Raw genomic sequence first — 21,998 nt, forward strand, 5'->3', positions numbered from 1 at the left:
GCTTTTACCTTCCTTCAGCGTATTTTGTATTCTATTAAAAACAAAGCATATCATGCCACTCATCTGCTCAACATTTTAAAATATCTTTCTATTTTTATTTATTTTACTCAATAAAAGGCAAAGTTCTGATCACTGTTATAGCAAAACTTGCATCAAAGTTCAACAGGCAAGGATGACTATTTGAGGTTATTGGAACAGGGGAGAGAGACAATTATTTTAGTCTGAACACAACTCTACTGAAATAAAGGGCAAGAGGATTTTTAAGCGCTGTAGTGAGTTAATGGAAAAGTACTGGAGGATGGTAGGGCACTGTGTTTGTTAATTGGATTTATCCAAAGGCAAAATAAACTTTTCATATCTTTTAAAACAGAAGGTAGTTTTACAACTTGGAACAATACATGCAGAGAAGTTAGACACCTATGCACCCACAGAAATTGTGCAATAAGGATGCCATCTTCCTTGACCATTATGGTTCAAAGGGATGCCTTCATAAGTCCTTGATTAAAAAAAAAAATCCTGCGTTTTGAAAGTGGCAAGAAGTTTCTTAAAGGATTTATATCTGAAAGGTGCAGAAGTGCAGAAAAGGAATTTATAAGTTTTTTAAAGTAAATGCACCAAAAAAAAAGATACACAGGTGTATCTCTATATCTATATTCTTATACATGCAAACATGTGTATGTTCATACATATTTGTATATTTACATACATTTATATATTTCTTCTAGTTTCTCTTCATATTTCTGGCTTTGACTCTTAAGATCTAGAGTGGAATACTGATACTGTCTTGGATAAAATTTCCCAAAGGCAGACACTGAAGTAAAGATTCATATGTCAGTGACTTATTGAGGAAGTAATCTATTAAAGAAGTGACTTACCAAAGAAGAATGTGAGGAAACAAGAGGAGAGATGGTAGAGAGTCAATGAAGGATGCTGTTTCTGAGGAAGATTCAGTGAAGTCGAATCCTACAGATAATCCTAAAACATAAATTTACCGTTATTAGGGTTTATCAGTCAACAGTTGCAGAGTCAAGTAAAGTCAACTTTCATAATTCTATACTGAAAGTCATTTATGTGAGATTAAAAAAGAAAATATAAACTCCCATAAACTTTGTGATCTCTTTCTATGAGTCTGAAACATCAACAGTTTTTCCAGAAAATTTTATGACAATGGTATGTGCTATTGATTAGAAACCGAGGAACAGACACCCAGAGATGATAGCTCTGTGAGTTTTTAATCCAGAAGCCTCTCTATATAGTATATAGTATTTGTATTTCATAGTAAGATCCTAAGGGAACTTTTTACACTAAGTGGTGAAGGCCCTCTTCTAGTTTGCAGGCCGCCAACTTCTTGCTGTGTCTTCGTACAGTGGAAGAGTTGAGGGATTTCTCTTAGGCTTCCTCTTTTATAAGGATATTAATCCCATTCATGAGGGCTCTGCCCTCATGACTTAATCACCTCCCAAAAGTCCCTCTCCTACTACCATCAACCTACAAGTTTTGAGTGGACACAGTTTTTCAGATATAGCAGAGACTAAGTTATTTATCATTAATTTATAATCAAACATTCATCATTTATTGGAACAATATTTGATGATAGGGAAATTGCTATCACTATCACCAGTAGGTATATAAAAATAGATATAAGCAACTGTCCCCTTGATGTATCAAAAGAGATTTTGAGAAAAACTGGTGTTTATGCTGAATCCTAAAGGAAATTCATGGTTTTCATGACATAGTTAAATATATATAAATATATATATATATATATTTCAGGTTGGAGAAAATGCCATGTGCAGTTGAATGGTGAAAAGATATAGGCTAAGATCTCTATGTAAACAGCTGGTTCATGAGAAAACAGTGGAGATCTTTAATCAAGAATCAGTTCAGTTCAGTTGCTCACTCAAGTCCCACTTTTTGTGACCCCATGGACTGCAGCACACCAGGCTTCCCTGTCCTTCACCAATTCCTGAAGCCTGCTCAAACTCATATCCATCAAGTCGATGATGCCATCCAACCGTCTTATCCCCTGTCATCCCCTTCTCCTGTCTTCAATCTTCCCAGTATCAGGATCTTTTCCAATGAGTCAGTTCTTCACATCAGGTGGCCAAAGAATTAGAGTTTCAGCTTTAGCATCAGTCCTTTCAATGAATATTCAGGAGTGATTTCCTTTAGGATTGACTTGTTTGATCTCCTTGGAGTCCAAAAGACTCTCGAGTCTTCTCCAACACCACTGTTCAAAAGCATGAATTCTTTGGCGCTCGGCTTTCTTTATAGTCCAACTCTCACATCTATACATGACTAGTGGAAAAATCATCATCATCTAGAATTGATGATGTCAAATCTCTTTTGGTAAAAGATAACTTGGAGAGTAAATAGAGTCTGTAGAGAAATAGAAGTTGTTGGCAAAACAAACAAAAGGAAAAAAAAACAAAGAAAATAAACTAAAAAGTTAAAAGGATGTTGCAATGATCTGTCATAATTGAACAAACTGAGAAAGTGTCATGAAGTATGGAAAAGATTGAAGCTAAGTATTTAGAGATCATCTAGATTTTGAGAACAAAGGAGATGGATGGGTTGTGGATGATTCTGCAGATGGCAATGTCAAATAATGAAACAAACCAAAATAGCGTGATGATGATAATAATAATGATAATGAAAACTATGAGTTTCAGAGGCAGAATTATAAATTGGAACTTGTGTATATGCTTGGAATTTCTGAGATGTATCCATTCAATAATTTTAAAAGTGTATGACTGTTAATCACATATTAAATGCTAGGCACTGGCTTTTTATCTATAAATCAAATAGGCAGGATAAGATACTATAAGTTAGTAAATAATGTAAATAATAAGCATATTAACAAACAAATACAAAGATAACTGGAATTTGGAGCACATTCTATGAAGAAAATAAACAGGATGCCACGATAGCAGAACTGAACTAATATATTCAGATGAGCGTGTCTCATCTCTGAGCAGGAAACTGCTGAAAAATAGGTCTGGGCTTTGGAAGCAAGGTCTGAACTGAATATACAGATTGGGAGACCATCAATAGATAGCTGGTAATGAGGCTTTGAAAGTGGAAAAGCTTCTAAAAGACAGTGTGACAAATTAGAAAGAGCCATTTAGCTAATGATAACTGGCTATATTTACTTGTTTCAATAATACTATAAAGAGATTGAGGCTATATTTACAGGCTTTTAGAAGGGATTATGTCATAGTAAGGTTTATGAAAATGGATTTATACAAAGAGAAAAATGAGTGTTCCCAAGCCATCCAGTAAATAAACATCATAGACAGCATAAAATATTGAGGTTTCTTTTTCTGGTTCACTCTTTATGGCACTAATCTAAAATTAAATAATGTTTCTAAGATACAGCATAACTGTAAATGGTAAAAATTTACTGGAATATGTAAACATGACTATATTCTAGGAAATAAAATTTTAATGCTAAAAATGAATTCTTACTGATTTTTTTACTGAGTGAAGGTAAACCCAGACTAATGCAAAGCTTTCATTTATATTATTGTTATAACATTAAAATCATTATTAGAGAAAGAAATAATATTGTGAAATGATTCTTCAACTGATATGTTCAAGAAATGAAATATGGTTATACATATGAATAGGAGTTGGTTCTGAAGCGCTAAATATTTTAATTATAACCATATTTTAATCTTATCATATTTTAAACATAGAAGAACTTGTTCTTGTTACTGAATATAACTCATTTACTCATTTTATTTAAGCAATAAAATGTGTTTCTTCATACATGTACATACTGAGTTGATGATGCCATTGAACTATCATGTCCTCTGTCGCCCCTTCTCCTTCTGGCCAATACCAGGGTCTTTTCCATTGAGTCAGCTCTTTGCATCAGGTGGCCAAAGTATTGAAGCTTCAGCTTCAGCATCAGTCCTTCCAAGTAATATTCACTATTGATTTCCTTTAGGATTGACTGGTTTGATCTCTTCACTGTCCAAGGAATTCTGAAGAGTTTTCTCCAGTTCAAAAGCCTCAATTCTTTGGCGCTTGGTCTTCTTTATGGTTCAACTCTCACATCCGTGAATGACTACTGGAAGAACCACCGCTTTGACTATACGGACCTTGTGGACAAAGTGATATATCTGTTTTTTTAATACACTCTCTAGGTCTGTCATAGTTTTTCTTCTAAGGAGCAAGCATTTTTAGTTTCATGGCTATAGTCACCATCTGCAGTGATTTTGGATCCCAAGAAAATAGTCTGTCACTGTCCATTGTTTCCCCATCTAGTTGCCATGAAGTGATGGGACCAAATGCCATGATTTCTATTTTTTGAATGCTGAGTTTTAAGCCAGCTTTTTCACTCTCCTTTTTCACCCTCATGAAGAGGCTCTTTAGTTCCTCTTCATTTTCTGTCATTAGAGTCGTATCATCTGTTAAATAAGCAGGGTGACTTTATACAGCCTTGACTTACTCCTTTCCCAATTTTAAACCAGTCAGTTGTTTCATGTTTAGTTCTAACTGTTGCTTCTTGACCAGCACACAGGTTTCTCAGAGGGCAGGTATGGTGGTCTGGTATTCCAATCTCTTTAAGAATTTTCCAGTTTGTTGTGATCCACACAGTCAAAGGCTTTAGTACAGTCAATGAAGCAGCAGTAGATGTTTTTCTGGAATTCTATTGCTTTTTCTATGATTAAATGGATGTTATTATGGATATATGTTACATGGGAAAATTCTTAGTTTATCAAATTATGATTAAACAGTCACTGTTTTAGTCTTCCTAGACTTTATAATACTCCATCCAAGAAACAAACTGAAATTCCAAAAGAACTCTCATGATATTAATCAAGGGAATGCAAGGCACCATGACTAAACAAAAACAAAAAAATTTAGTTGAAAGAGATGACTAGTGTCCTTTGAGCAATAGAGTTTTTCCACACCGTGGCATTAAGTAGACTGGTTAGAAAGGTGAACCAGACTTTTTGAAAACTAAGACTTTTTGAAAACTAAGATCCTAGAATTCTACATAGGTTTCATCTGTTTTTAAGGCTATATATATTTTTTCATTTTCTTTGTTTTTCACCCCTCCAGAAGAAAGAGAACTGTTGCTGTTTTCAAAAAACAATGTTGTAGCTGAAGATGTCACTGAGTTAGAATGATGTTCCATTTTTACCAAAAATATTGATATATAGAACATAGAAAATACAATATTTCATTGATGAAAGATATCTAGTGACAGCATTTGTTATTCACTTAGTCAAAAAACTTATCTAAGTCATGTGTGATGCCCCTGCTGCACTATCTCATATGATGATGCTAATTACCATAGAAGCTGCATATGATTCCTACACCACTCCATATCTTACAGTTACTACAAGTCTTTAAGTCTTTCAGTCTTTCACTGGCTTGTGATATGTTTCCTGGATTCATAAAATCTACTCCAGAATGAGTATGCATATATATTATATATTCACATATACTATATATATGTACATACACAAAATATATGTATACTATACAGTTTATATGTATATATACATATAATGATATGTTCATTCTGAAATAGTAGAGAAAAGTGAGGTTTATTCCATCCCCTCTGCCTAGTTTTGGGTATTCAAAGAAGATAGAATACATCTTTTGGTGACTTACTTCTCTCTTTTCCTGCTGCTGCCAAGTCGCTTCAGTCGTGTCCAACTCTGTGCAACCCCATAGTCGGCCTCCTACCCTGACCCTAATAATTTTCATGCATGTTCAGTAATGTCTGACACTTTAGGGTTCCTCTGTCCATGGAATTTTCCAGGCAAGAATATTGGAGCTGATTGACATTTCCTATTCCAGGGATCTTCCTCACCTAGGGATCAAACTCATGTCTCCAGCACTGGCAGGCAGATTTTTTACCACTGAACCACATGGAAAGACCACCCTTCTCCCAACAATTACTCAATATCTCTTCCCCAAGCAAACATTGGTTAGATTACCCAGTGAGCAGCACCTTAGCAGCCCACAGGAAATAGCTGCCTGAAATGCAAGGCAAGATGTCCTTGAAATGCATCTCCCTACCATCTCAGTGTTGGAAAAGACTCTTGAGAGTCCCTTGGACTGCAAAGAGATCAAACCAGCCCATTCTAAAGGAAATAACTCCTGAATATGAATTGAAAGAACTGATGCTGAAGCTGAAACTTCAATATGTTGGCCACCTGATACAAAGAACTGACCCTGAAAAAGACCCTGATGCTGGGAAAGATTTAGGGCAGCAAGAGAAGGGGGCAGTAGAGGATGAGACGGTTGAAGAACATCACTGACTTGATGGACATGAGTTTGAGCTAGCTCCAGGTGTTGGTGATGGACAGGGAAGCCCAGCGTGGAGCAGTCCATGGGGTCACAAAGATTTGGACATGAATGAGTGACTGAACTGAACTAATCCTCTCTAATCCCCATTCTGTTTTATTCACTACCATTAACTGACCTAATTCATCTACAGTTGGTTCCTTTTCCTTAATTAGCAATTAGTAAAAACTGTAAGAAAGGAGGTAGGTGTTACTAGCTATCCTAAATTTCCATCACCCTTTGTCATTTCTATTATGTATAGGACATGGACTCTTAATATCAGACACTTAAAAAAATAAGAAGAATAAAAACATTTCTATTACCGTGTCTATTTGCAAAACGGAGACTATGAAAAACAGAAAGTTAATCAGTATTTGAAATCACCGGGAAATAATTAGAAATTTTAGTCATGATCTGTTGCAAGCAAAAGCTTAGCAAAAAAAAAAAAGTGAAATAAGGACTAAAATGACAAAACATATAATAACACTAATATTATTTAAAATGTTTTCTAGCTAGTTAATAAAATTAGATCTGAGAAATTTGTCAACATATGACACTTGAAGAAATTTAATCATTTCTAATGCTATAAACTGGGGCTTCCCAGGTGGCTCAGTGGATAAAGAAGCTGCCTGCAATGCAGGAGATGCAAGAGGTGGTGTTCGATCCATAGGTTGGGAAGATCTCCTCGGCGAAAGCATGGCAGCCCACTCCAGTATTATTGCCTGGGAAATCCCATGGACCGGGAAGCCTGGTGGGCTACAATCTGTAGGGTTGCAAAGAGTTGGACATGACTGAGCTGACTGATCACGTGTGCAAAGCTTTAAATCACTGAAAGATACAAGAAAATGTATTAAAATACTAATTCAAGATAATATATTAAAACAGTATCCTAAACATAAGAGGAATAAGTAAAGGTATTAAAGCAGATTTCCTAATAACTTCCCCTGTATAAACAGCTGCCAGTTGTAAAATAGAAGGGAAATTTTGCACATTTTACAGCATAAAAATTATAAAATATCAAGGAATAATGTCATATTTAATATATCAACACAAAGATATATAAAATACTAAAGATGAATTAAACAGAGACACTGATGTTCAGAGTATAAGTTGGATCAATTTTTTTTAGGGTATAATGTGACAAAACACACTACTTTAGAAAGGTGCTTTTTTATGCACAGAGTTTCTGCTTAATGTAATTTCTCCTACAGACATATATATGTGCAAAAAAAGTATGACAAGCTATCCATTTTAGCACTGTTCTTAATATCAAAATAATAAAACCAAATTAATTACTTATAAGCTGGGGGAAAGCTAACACCTAAAAAAGATGTCCTATTCATTACAGGGGACAGGAATGCAAAAGTAGGAAGTCAGGAAACACCTGGAGTAACAGGCAAATTTGGCCTTGGAGTACAGAATGAAGCAGGACAAAGGCTAATAGAGTTCTACCAAGAGAACACCCTGGTCATAGCAAACACCCTCTTCCAACAACACAAGAGAAGACTCTACACATGGACATCATCAGATGGTCAACACCGAAATCAGATTTATTATATTCTTTGCATCCAAAGAAGGAGAAGGTCTATATAGTCAGCAAAAACAAGACTGGAAGCTGACTGTGGCTGGGATCATGACCTCCTTATTGCCACATTCAGACTGAAATTAAAGAAAGTGGAGAAAACTACTAGACCATTCAGGTATGACCTAAATCAAATCCCTTATGACTATACAGTGGAAATGAGATATAGATTCAAGGAAGTAGATCTGATAGACAGAGTGCCTGATGAACTATGGATTGAGAGTCATAACATTGCACAGCAGACAGGAATCAAGGACATCCCCAAGAAGAAAAAAATGCAAAAAAGCAAATTGTCTGTCTGAGGAGGGTTTACAAATAGCTGTGAAAAGAAGGGAAGCAAAAAGCAAAGGAGAAACAGGAAATATATACCCATTTGGATGCAGAGTTCTAAAGAATAGCAAGGAGAGATAAGAAAGCCTTCTTCAGTGATCAAAGCAAAGAAATGGAAAACAACAGAATGGGAAAGACTAGAGATCTCTTCAAGAAAGTTAGAGATACCAAGGGAATACTTCATGCAAAGATGGGCACAATAAAGGACAGAAATGGTAGGGACCTAACAGAAGCAGAAGACATTAAAAAGAGGTGACAAGAATACACAGAACGGTAGGAAAAAGATTTTCACGACCCAGATAATCACTGGTTGTGATCACTGACCTAGAGCCAGACATCCTGGAATGTAAAATCAAGCGGGCCTTAGCAAGCATCACTACGAACAAAGCTAGTGGAGGTGATAGAATTCCAATGGAGCTATTTCAAATCCTGAAAGATGATGCTGTGAAAGTGCTGCACTCAATATGCCAGCAAATTTGGAAAGTCAGCAGTGGCCACAGGACTGGAAAAGGTGTTTTCATTCCAACCCAAAGAAAGGCAATGCCAAAGAATGCTCAAACTACTGCACAATTGCACTCATCTCACGCACTAGTAAAGTGATGCTTAAAATTCTCCAAGACAGGCTTAAGCAATATGTGAACCGTGAACTTCCTGATGTTCAAGCTGGTTTTAGTAAAGGCAGAGGAACCAGAGATAAAATTGTCAACATCTTCTGGATCATCGAAAAAGCAAGAGAGTTCCAGAAAATCATCTATTTCTGCTTTATTGACTATGACAAAGCCTTTGACTGTGTGGATCAAAATAAACTGTGGAAAATTCTGAAAGATATGGGAATATCAGACCATCTAACCTGCCTCTTGAGAAACCTGTATGCAGGTCAGGAAGCAATAGTTCGAAATGAACATGGAACAACAGACTGGTTCCAATAGGAAAAGGAGTACGTCAAGGTTGTATATTGTCACCCTGTTTATTTAACTTGTATGCAGAGTACATCATGAGTAACGCTGGGCTGGAGAAAGCACAGCTGGAATCAAGATTTCCAGGAGAAATATCAAAACCTTAGATATGCAGATGACACCACCTTTATGGCAGAAAGTGAACAGGAACTAAAAAGCCTCTTGATCAAAGTGAAAGAGGAGAGTGAAAAAGTTGACTTAAAGCTCAACATTCAGAAAACTAAGATCATGGTATCCAGTCCCATCACCTCATGGCAAATAGATGGGGAAACAATGGAAACAGTGGCAGGCTTTATTTTTCTGGGCTCCATAATCACTGCAGATGGTGATTGCAGCCATGAAATTAAAAGATGCTTACTCCTTGAAAGGAAAGCTATGACCAACCTAGACAGCATAAAAAGCAGAGACATTACTTTGACAACAAAGGTCCGTCTAGCCAAGGCTATAGTTTCTCTGGTGATCATGTATGGATGTGAGAGTTGGAGTGTAAAGAAAGCTGAGAGCTGAAGAATTGATGCTTTTGAACTGTGGTGTTGGAGAAGACTCTTGAGAGTCCCCTGGACTGCAAGGAGATCCAACCAGTTCATTCTAAAGGAGATCAGTCCTGGGTGTTCATTGGAAGGACTGATGCTAAAGCTGAAACTCTAATACTTTGGCTACCTGATGCGAAGAGCGGACTCATTTGAAAATACCTTGATGCTGGGACAGATTGAGGGCAGGAGGAGAAGGGGACGACAGAGGATAAGATGGTTGGATGGCATCACTGACTCGATGGACATATGTTTTGGTGGACTCCGGGAGTTGGTGTAGGACAGGGAAGCCTGGTGTGCTGCTATTCCTGGGGTCACAAAGAGTCAGACACGACTAAGAGACTGAACTGAACTAGGGGAAATTTAAGTGATTAATTGTACATTTTTACAATGAATTAATAGTCATTTAAAAATCTATCATTTAGGTTAAATGATAAGGAATAACCCAAATATAGATTTTGAGTGTCAAAGATTTAGAGTAGCTAGGAGTATTGCATTTTTTATTTTTAAACAGCAGCTATGCATACATACCACCTCATGCACTCGATTGTATGTATATACCCTTGCTTGCTTGCATGCTTGTATATGCATTCGATTCTTATGGACTGTTATCCCTCAAATGAAACCGCCTACCCAAGAAGAGGTTGCATGAATATGCAAACACTACATTGTTTTAAAAGGAAGATTCTCTGTAAAGAACTAATCACTGATGTCCTAATACATCCAGCTATGTAACAAATTAATCTTATACCTTTTAATCTACAATGACTAGCTATGTACCATCATTTATCCCTAGGATGGCTTTTAGTAACCCTATGGACTGCAGCCTACCAGGCTCCTCAATCCACGGGATTTTCCAGGCAAGAGTACTGGAGTGGGGTGCCATTGCCTTCTCCATCATTTATCCCTAGGATGGTACATAACTAGTCATTGTAGATTAAAAGGTATAAGATTAATTTGTTACATAGCTGGATGTACCATCCTAGGGATAAATGATGGAGAAGGCAATGGCACCCCACTCCAGTACTCTTGCCTGGAAAATCCCATGGATTGAGGAGCCTGGTAGGCTGCAGTCCATAGGGTTGCTAAGAGTCTGACACGACTGAGCAACTTCACTTTGACTTTTCACTTTCATGCATTGGAGAGGGAAATGGCAACCCACTCCAGTGTTCTTGCCTGGGGAATCCCAGGGACAGGGGAGCCTGGTGGGCTGCCGTCTATGGGGTCGCACAGAGTCGGACACGACTGAAGCGACTTAGCAGTAGCAGTAGTAGAGATAAACGGAAAAAAAAAAAAAATCAAATTACATTCTCTGTTCTGTGAGTCAATCAATAAGACTGATTTAGGAAGCCAGAAAGCATAAGAGGTATATTTAAATTATATATCATTTGGTACTGTTTGAACTTTTAACACGAGTATATATATTATTTTTATGATGATTATTTTTGTTGTAAACACTGTGCTTAGTGAATAAAGAAGTAATCTCATCCCAAGAACTGCTTCTATAACCTAGAAGCTTTGCACAGATGTCTCTATGTGGCTTCATGACACTTCTGAGGGCCACCTATCTCATTTCTTGACCCACAATCAATTAGGTCATGGCTAGGAAGCAGTTCTGATTATACATCTTGCCTCTATGATGAGCATTGATATGGTGGATATGTCCCAGAATTTCTTTTGGCACATGGATTCTTAGAAATGAACAATGGACCATTTTCCTTCACTTCTTCTTCACTTTGAAGCTGAATGTAACTAACATTTACATTTTAAATCCTAAAGTAGAAATAATGTTGAGCTAACTGACAAATGAATGACAGCTATAGCTCTTCAGGTTACAAAATGGTACATTAAACAAATCTCTCTTGTGAATTCCTTTATTCTTTATTCATATTTGATCTCTCTTCCTGGATCTTTACATCTTAAAGGAGTTACAACACTTGACCTAGTAATAATGATAGTTCATGTTCTTCAGTCAAATACTGGGTCTATCCTACTGGTAAGGGCAATATTTGATGGTTTCTTTCAGAAAACATACAGTCAAATTGGAGTGCAAGAGAGCATTAAACTTTGGAATAAATATCTATCCTGAAATTCTCCCTAGCTTGAGCTTTATTAAAACTTTCTTTTATTATAATTACTATTACACTTGTTCTATAAAGAAAAAACACAATACTCACATCTGTTCTATGCCATGATTTAAGATAATTTCTAGTAAAAATGAAGGCCCACTCTTCCTACAAGTCTCAAAACATTGATCAAATACATGAACATTTAAAGGGGCAAAAATGATAAAAATAATCTATGAATGTTTTTAAAGTTAACTTATTTAAACACATTTAATCAGCATGTTTTCATTTAGAAATGCTACCTTTTGTACATCTCATAAAATATTTTTATTAAAATCATTTATACATATATGCCTTCAGTATCACTTAAACATTTTTATGCCATCCAACATTTTTAGAGTATATTATTCTCATATATATCTTAATGTAAACATTCATATATTATGCTGTCACTGAAAATATGTTCCAAATCCATACACACCCACTAATAGCAGTGTTTTATTTTTTCATTCCTCATATATTTATATATATATATATATATATACACCAACATACATATACACCAACATATATATATATATATATATACACCCCAACATTGATTATTTTTAAGAATTTTTTTACAATATTACACTATAATAAATATGTAATCATATGCTTCAGGAAAATCACTATGTCTTTGATAATTCCTTTGCCTTCTATTTTACCTCTTCCACCAATTAATATTTTTAAACATCCAGAACTAGGAATGCTTGAGCTAATTTTCAGTTCAGTTCAGTTCAGTTCAGTTCAGTCACTCAGTAGTGTCCGACTCTTTGCAACTCCATGCATCGCAGCACGCCAGGCCTCCCTATCCATCACCAACTCCCAGAGTTCACTCAGACTCACGTCCATCGAGTCAGTGATGCCATCCAGCCATCTCATCCTCTGTCGTCCCCTTCTCCTCCTGCCCCTAATCCCTCTCAGCATCAGAATCTTTTCCAATGAGTCAACTCTTCGCATGAGGTGGCCAAAGTACTGGAGTTTCAGTTTTAGCATCATTCCTTCCAAAGAAATCCCAGGGCTGATCTCCTTCAGAATGGACTGGTTGGATCTCCTTGCAGTCCAAGGGACTCTCAAGAGTCTTCTCCAACACCACAGTTCAAAAGCATCAATTCTTTGACACTCAGCCTTCTTCAGAGTCCAACTCTCACATCCATACATGACCACAGGAAAAGCCATAGCCTTGACTAGATGGACCTTAGTTGGCAAAGTGATGTCGCTTATTTTAGTACCTCCTAAAACAAGGATATTTTAACCTAATGCAAATTATGGGTAGTATGAAATTCTTTATATTACTTTTAAAAATAGGCACATTATTCCTTTCTGAAAATCAGTTTTTAGGAGGAAAATGAATATTTGCATCGTATTTTTAAATATCGTGAAATTAAAAGACGCTTACTTCTTGGAAGAAAAGTTATGACCAACCTAGATAGCATATTGAAAAGCAGAGACATTACTTTGCCAACAAAGTTCCATCTAGTCAAGGCTATGGTTTTTCCTGTGGTCATGTATGGATGTGAGAGTTGCACTGTAAAAAAAGTTGAGTGCCAAAGAATTGATGCCTTTGAACTGTGGTGTTGGAGACGACTCTTGAGAGTCCCTTGGACTGAAAGGAGATCCAACCAGTCCATTCTGAAGGAGATCAGCCCCGGGATTTCTTTGGAAGGAATGATGCTAAAGCTGAAACTCCAGTACTCTGGCCACCTCATGCGAAGAGTTGACTCATTGGGAAAGACTCTGATGCTGGGAGGGATTGGGGGCAGGAGGAGAAGGGGACGACAGAGGATGAGATGGCTGGATGGCATCACTGACTCGATGGACGTGAGTCTGAGTGAACTCTGGGAGTTGGTGATGGACAAGGAGGCCTGGTGTGCTGCGATTCATGGGGTCACAAAGAGTCGGACTCAACTGAGCAACTGAACGTGAACTGAACTGAACTGAAGTTATTTATTCTCTGCATGCTGGAAAATCAAGCAAGATGTATGGTGTTTCAATCAGGTTTTTATTAGTTAAAACAATTAACAAATATCTGAAAGGAGACATAGTTTTTATTACTGTTTCATTTTATTTTGTTGTACTTAAGCTTTTATATTGCTTTTGTGACTTCTTCTCATTGGAAATGTCAAAAGAAATATAGCATTGCAGCTCAGCTTACTGCACGATATTCTAGAGTTCTCTTAAGAAGCTCCTGTACTGCTCCATTGCTCCCCAGGGTTTAGAGTTTAATGTTTTCCGTGCTTCAGTTGATGAAAGATGAGACATAAGAGATAAGAGATGGAGATTGAGATTAAACTACCTTTAACACTTTTTAATCACTGATTAAATGGTTCCTAGTCAACTATTAAGAATTGAAAGGTTGGGTTGTTGACAGAAGCTTTAAATAGCTTCAGGGAGAAGCTGGATGAGAGATAATCTAGTGAAGGGTTAATAGGGTAGCAGAGATGTGCCTGCAAACGGGCCTCTCTGCTAGGGCTGGACGTCCTTGCAAATGAGGCGTTCTGCCAAAGAGTCTGGACACAGCCTTGAGTTTAATGGTCCCTTGCAAATGAGGGAGCATTCCCTTCTTGTGATAAAGAAGGAATAGAGGGCTTTGTACAGACTCGCAGTAGACTAGGATTTTACTCCCCTTTGCTATATGATAACATGTATGCACCTGCGCTGTGCTGAAAAGGCTTATTTATGCAGTCTGGAATTCTGCCTAGGGGGCTTTTATAATAAACGGCAATTAGTTTTTTGCCCAGTTCTGTTCCTCCGGCCGGAGTGTGTGTATCGTCTGTCTTTTGTGTGTCTTGTTCTGTGTCATTTCACTCGTAATCTCCAACATCTAGCATTGTAGAATACCTAGAAAATAACCCCATTTCAAAAATATCATTTCCCAGAGAAAGGCAAAAAGGAAAGGGAAGGTAGCTTGAGGATGTAGGAACAACAACAACAACAAAAACAAAAACAATACTCTTTTAAACAACAAAGAGCTAAGCAAAATAAACATCTCTCACTTCAGCCTAAAACGCTATTCACAAACTGATTTTACTTTAAATATAGAAACAGAGAAAGACCCTAAACATGGGAACCAATTAACAATTTATAACCTAGAGGCCAACACTGGTGCATAGTGAAACAGTGAATTCATATTTTTTAATACCACTAAGTAATTTTTGCTTCAGATTTCAATGCTTAATGAAAACTGATGGCACAGATTTCTGTAAGAATTTAAACAATGATTTTAAAATATATTAAATCTATCCTCTTAAATTCTAATAGTTTCTAAAATGTGGGATTTAATTCTATATTCTATACAAAAAAATAAGAGGCTTTAATAACCAAGGATGTAATATAGTTGTCTAGACAGATGGACAAATAAGACTTTTTTTAGTAGAGTTTTGCTTTTACAAAAAAAAAAAAAAAAAAAAGCCTGTCATATTATACGTTTATCCCTGGGGTAACCTGAGCTTCTAAATGATTTTTATTTAATTTTCTTTCATTAAGGCTCACTGTTTGTGATGTGAACATTTATAAGTGTTGACAAATGCATACTGTCATATATTCACAATTACTGTGTCAAAGAGAATAGTTCACTCCCCTAAAATTCCCCTGTGCTTTACTTCCCACCAAACTTCAAGCAACCATTGATCTTTTTACTGTCATCACAGTTTTGGCTTTTCTAAAATGTCATATGATTGGATTCATACAGTATGTGGTATTTTCAGAATGAGTTTACTTAACACATATTTTTAAAATTTATCCAAGTATTTTTGTGATTTAATAGCTTATTTCTTATCACCAAAAACTATTCCATTGTATGAGAATAATGCCGTTTGTTTATACATTAATCTATTCAAGGGTATCCAGGTTGCTTTCAGCTTGGGCAATCATGAATAAAACTTCTGTGAACACATAGGCCACTTTCATGCATTGGAGAAGGAAATGGCAGCCCACTCCAGTATTCTTGCTTGAGAATCCCAGGGACAGGGGAGCCTGGTGGGCTGCAGTCTATGGGGTCCACAGAGTCGGACATGACTGAAGCGACTTAGCAGCAGCAGCAGCAGAACACGTAGGTGCAGATTTTTGTGTGAACATGTCTCTCAATACTTTAGGTAAACTCCTAGGAATGTGATCCTTGGACTGCATGATAATACAACATTTTGCAGTTGCTTAGTTGTTAAGCTGTGCCCAACTCTTTGTGACCCCATGGATGGCAGCACAAAAGGCTCCCCTGTCCTCCACCATCTCCCAGAATTTGCTCAAATTCAAGTTCACTGAGTTGGCGATGCTGTCTAACCATCTCATCTTCTGCCACTCATTTCTCCTTTTGCCTTCAATCTTTCCAAACATAAGGGTCTTTTTCAATGAGCTGACTCTTTACATCTGAAGAAGTGAAGTCACTCAGTCGTGTCCGACTCTTTGCGACCCCATGGACTGTAGCCTACCAGGCTTCTCAGTCCATGGGGTTTTCCAGGCAAGAGTACTGGACTGGGTTGCCATTTCTTTCTCCAGGGGATCTTCCCAACCCAGGGATTGAACCTGGGTCTCCCGCATTGGAGGCAGATGCTTTACCTACTGAGCCACCAGGGAAGCCCATGGTGGCGAAGGTATTGGAACTTTAGCAACAGACCTTGCAATGAAAAATCAGGGTTGGCTTTTAGGATTGGCAGGTTTGATCACCCTGCAGTCTTCTCCAGTACCACAATTCAAAAGCATCTATTCTTCTGTGTTCAGCATTTTTTATGGTTCAACTGCCATATCCGTAGTTGTTTATTGGAAAAATCATAGGTTTGACTGTATGGACCTTTGTCAGCAAAGTGATTTCTCTGCTTATTAATATTTTGTCTAGGCTTTCCATAGCTTTCCTTCCAAAGAACAGACCAAAGAATGCCAAAGAATGTTCAACCTTCTGTACAGTTGGGCTTATTTCACATGCTAGCAAGGTTATGCTCAAAATCCTTCAAGCTAAGCTTCAGCAGTACATAAATCAAGAACTTTCAGATGAACAATAAAACATTTACCTTTGTAAAAAACAAACTGTTTTCCAAAATATATGGACTATTTTGCATTTCTACCAGCAATAAATGAGAGTTCTTGTTTCACTTGATAGTATCCTTTTTTTTTCTTTCTTTTTTACAGTTTAACCATTCTAATATGTCTGTAGCAGCATCACATAATTTTGAGATGCCAGGAAAACAAATGAAATGAAGCATCTTTTCATGTGCTTAATTGCTATCAATGCATCTTCTTTGGTGAAGTATCTGCTCAGATATTCAGTTTTTAACTGGATTGTTTGTTTTCTTATATAGGGGTTTTTAAGAATTCTTTATATATTTTGAACATAAGTACTTTATCCTTTATGTGTTTATCAAATATGTTCTCCCAGTTAGTTGCTTATCTTTTTAGAGCAGCGGTTTTAATTATAACAGAGTTCAACTTATCAATTCACCTTTTTTTTTTTTTCTTCCCTGGATTGTGCTTTTGATGTTGAATCTAAAAATCCATCACCAAAGGCCAATGTCACATAGATTTTCTTCTATACTTCCTTATAGATGTTTTATAGTTTTGTGTTTTTTTACTTAAGTCTATAATCCACTGTGGGAAAAGGTATAAGGTCTAAATCTAGGTGACTTTTTGCTTAACAGATGTCTACTTGGTCCAGTATAATTTGTTGAAAAGAATATTCTTTCTCCAGTGTATTGCTGCCTTTGTGGGTTTTTTTTTTGTTGTTGTTGTTGTTGTTGTGTTTTGTTTTTGTTTTTGTTTTTGTCAAAGATCAGTTTACTATATTTATGTAGCTCTATTTCTGGGCTTTCAATTCTATTTGATTGACTTACTTTTTCAGTTTCTATTCTGTCTGGACTACTATATCTTTATTGTTAGTTTTGAAACTGGGTAGTGTGAGTATTACAGCTTTGTTCTTTATTTACAATACTGGGTTACTTATCCTTGAACCCTAAATCTGTTGATATCATGGTTTGGAGGTACATAATTCTGCATCCATTTTCATGTCTTTGTTTTAGTTCTTTCCCTTCCTTCTCTTCTAAGGACACTGCTATCTGACATAGAGTCCACCCTAATTCAGGATGATATAATCTCTAGATCTTTAAAAATAATTACATCTTCAAAGACACTTCTTCAAAATAATGTCACATTCATAAATTTCAGGGGCCAATCTTTTTTTTTTTTGAACTACACTCAGCTCACTGAAGGAAATATTCCCTCTGCCTCTGTCTTTTTCAGAACATTGTGGAGAATTGGTTTCATTTTTCCTTAAATGGTAAGTGTAATTCATTAGTGAAATTGGAAAATTATTTAGTATTGATTCAATATCTTCAAAAGATAAAGCCCTATTAATTTTCTTTTTCCTTGTGCAAATTTTAGAATATTGTGGCTTTAATGAGATTGGTTAATTTTATAAAAGAACCTGAATATCTAAAGCTATCTTAAGAAAGAAGACCAAAGCTAAATGTATCAAGCTCTCTGATCTCAAACTATAATATAAAGCTACAGTCATCAAAATAGTATGGTACTGGCACAAAAACAAACATATAGATCAAAGGAACAGAATAAAGAATCTCAAAATAAACTTATACCTGATGAGGTCCTTTAATGGACTGGAACCTAGTGGTCTGGAGTAGACTGATAAGAAAGTAAAGGATCGAGAAAGAGGCTGGTATTCCTTGGTTTATGCAGAAAGCCAATAGTCCCTGGCATGGGGCTTGCTCTGTTCACGGAGGCCTCAGGTGCCCTCTCAATGGGGTGAAGGCCCAGAGCGCCTTATCGAGAGGGTCTTGGAAGCCTGGGCAGGAAAATAAACTCAGAGAACCTCTGTGCTCCAGGAATCAGCCTGAAAAAGAGAGAAGGAGAGAGAGAGAGAGAAAGCAAGACACGGGGACCCAAGCTCTGATGGAGCAAAGGTGTTTTAATCAACAATGGTGTGGGCATATATACTGTAGTTATTCTCAGCAAAGATAAAGATTAAATTTCCAGACTTACAAAACATAGGCGATCTATATTAAAGAGAGAGAGTTGTAAATAATAACTTTTACCATATGGTTCATAAAAAGGAAGAGGGTACTTATCACCATATAGAAAAACTAACTAAGGAAATGCCTGGATTCCTCAGCCCCTGGGAGAGGCTTGCCATTCCTCTTAATTCCTGAATATTCAGGAATTAATAAGGAACAGAGAATTCCTGACAGATCCAAAACAGCACACAGGAAGCCTCCTGTTAAATGCTTTCTGACTCATACCTATATGGTCAATTAGTCTATGACAAAGGAGGTAAGAATATCCAGTGGTGAAGAGTTTTTCAATGAATAATGTTGGAAAAACCAGACAGCCACATGTAAGAAATGAAGACAGACTACTTCTTTATGTCATATACAAAAACATACTCAAAATGGATTAAAGACTATAATCTATAAAAATATTGAGTCACTATTTTGTATATTTGAAACCATTATAATGCTGTAAGGCAACTATATTTTCCAGATTGTCTCTTTGTCCTTATTTTTCTAAAGTATAAAAAGGACATGATTGGAGTTCTCTCAGCTTCCTTAATTTATAGTCTTGTGTGTTATTTATTTTAGAAAATTCTCAGTGATTATCACTCCAATTATTTCTTTTCTTGCTTCCAGGATTCTTATATGTTAGAGAAAAAACTAGAAGTCTAAAATAAGCATTCATCATTCTAGTAAAACTCAGTAAGCTCATGTTTAGGTCCTAAATGATTTGTCTTTTCTTCAGTACACTATTATCATAAGACTTTAACTCTTTAGATGTATCTTTAAAATTAAGCTTCCTCAGTTATTAACATAATAATGGAAAGTCACTCAGTCTGGAATTTTCCAGGCCAGCATACTAGAGTGGGTAGCTGTTCCCTTCTACAGGAGATCCTCCTGACCCAGGGTTTGAACCCAGTTCTCCCATATTGCAGGTAGATTCTTTACCAGCTGAGCCACCAAGGAAGCCCATTAACATAATCGTAGTATTTAAATGTTCTGTTCAGTAGATCAACTGCAAATTTTATTTTATGTTAAAATCAAACAGGAACAATTAACCCACCTATCTCAACCATAAATTTAAATTCAGTATTTTAAAAAGGAAATATATTTTGTTTGAAAGCTTTATCTTAGTGTTTAAGTATTTATTATACTTTCCTTTCAAGGAAATTGATGAAATGATTGAAAGAAATCTTTAGAAACACTTTCAACATTTGCCTGTACAACAATGATATTGCATTTTATTCTTACATAATAAATAACTGCAGAATGAATTAAATTCAGTGACTTAACTTACTTCAAGATACTTTTATTGAAGATAAATTAGAAAAGCAGATTGCGAAAACAATTTAACATGAAAATCTTTTTTCCTCTTTGTTTTCTAAGCGATGACTGTATTATTAGAATACCTAACCAAATTAAAATTGGAACTGGTTTATATACTCATTTTTCTATTTCTTCTTTATGCTTTTGGTCTGAGAAACCCTCTTATCAATTCCTTGATTAACTGACATTAATTTAAAGAATCAATGTGTGCTATTAGAAGTGTTGCTGTATAATTTGTTCATTATTCTTAGATGGCCAGATCTCTGTTTTTCTCCCTTCTCCCTCTCCTTTAGGAGGAAGGAAAATAAGAGTTCTCCTTTTTTAAACTTATTTTTTCCAAATACATACTTATATATGGATATTCAAAGAAAATATATGCTCAATCATAGTAATTTTATCTATTGTCAAGTCACATTAGAAGCTTCTGGATGGTACCCAAAATAGGCACGAGACTGTTGCCTCTTTGATACAGAATATTTGCATTTAAAATGACCATATGTCAAGTGTATATATTACAGCAGAAATCATCAAGAACTGAATTAAAATAATGACTTTAAGAGGAAAATCACAACAATGCTTCCAGTTTGGGAATTCCCATTGCTTAGACATCTGCTCTTTATTGTGTCATACCCAAATGCATACAACTTGTATGCTAATGTCCTTATTCTTAATGTGGCATATCTCACCTGGACAACTGTTTTCCAGATATTACAGGGAGCTAAAACTAAATTTAGTTCACTTAAGTGCACATTTTCAACCAGTTAATTTTAAGAAGACACTGATTTTTATTAGTCCATTATCATAAAAAGTATAAAGGTATAAAATTTTTTTAAAAAAATATCAGAATTTTTACAGAATTCATACTTAAAGTGCTTGGGAAGATATGAGAAATCTCTGTATATTCCTCTCAATTTTGCTGTGACCCTAAAACATCCTGAACAATAAAGTCCATTAAAAAACTGTCTGATCCCTACAATAGTTGATTATTTAATTCTTATGCCAGAATAGTATTTGGACAACATCAAAATATATTTTAAATGCTACCCATAAAAAGTAATTGTATACAAATTGTATTGGTAAAATAATTAAAAATCCATGAAGATAACTCAAACTTATGACTGACACTTTAATCTTAAGTTTGCATGTATAAAAGGCCTGTTTTAGGTATAATTGTGTTCATATGTTTTAACTTTATGAAAACAACTTGGAAAATATACAAAGAATATGCTTTGCATTATATTCTGATTTAATTTAGAAAACATTATATTTTGTTTAGAATTATTTTTAGGTTTTACACATTTTTCACTTTTTTTTTTTTTTGGGTCCATGCACAAAAACACATAAGAATTTTAAATGCAAAAAAGTTGAAAACATAAACTTAATTCAATACTGTTTAAGGAGTGTATATTACCTTTGATAATTATCAATATCTTAGATTAAATAAATACTGTGCATAAGGGCTTTTGTCGTTACAAACTTGGTAAGAAAAAAACACTCTTTTACAGTCTTGGAGCTCAAATTATATGCCTTATCTATACAAGAAAAGGTATTAAATTTTAGTGAACTCTAGTTATAAACATTCACTTCTTAAAAATTTGTTAAGTTGAAATACTTAAGTTTAGACCACATTTTTCCTTCCAAATGTGTGTTACTTAAGCTTCAAAATGCTCCTCATAACAATATTTTAGTTAGCTCCAACTAAATGTGCAATACTCTTGCACATTGCCAATATGTAGGCAAATATAGGGTTAAGTTCAGAGTACACTCACAATTTCAAAAAATCTTTCTTAAATTCATTTGAGGACCTCTTGTCCTTCTCAAAGTGTTGCAATACTATTTCTAGAAATCAAAGATGCATTATAGGATAA

The 21,998-nt window shown here is 35.7% G+C and overlaps 1 non-coding gene across 1 annotated transcript; it reads right to left on the reverse strand.

Annotated features, from left to right (window-relative positions):
- Positions 1-16,315: 16,315 nt before the first annotated feature.
- On the reverse strand, positions 16,316-16,387 carry TRNAW-CCA (transfer RNA tryptophan (anticodon CCA)). The gene has a single exon. It is a non-coding gene; the product is annotated as a tRNA-Trp (tRNA).
- Between the last annotated feature and the right edge of the window lie 5,611 nt (positions 16,388-21,998).

This window comes from Ovis canadensis, chromosome 6 (assembly GCF_042477335.2).
Source record: "Ovis canadensis isolate MfBH-ARS-UI-01 breed Bighorn chromosome 6, ARS-UI_OviCan_v2, whole genome shotgun sequence".
NCBI classification, from domain to species: domain Eukaryota; kingdom Metazoa; phylum Chordata; class Mammalia; order Artiodactyla; family Bovidae; genus Ovis; species Ovis canadensis.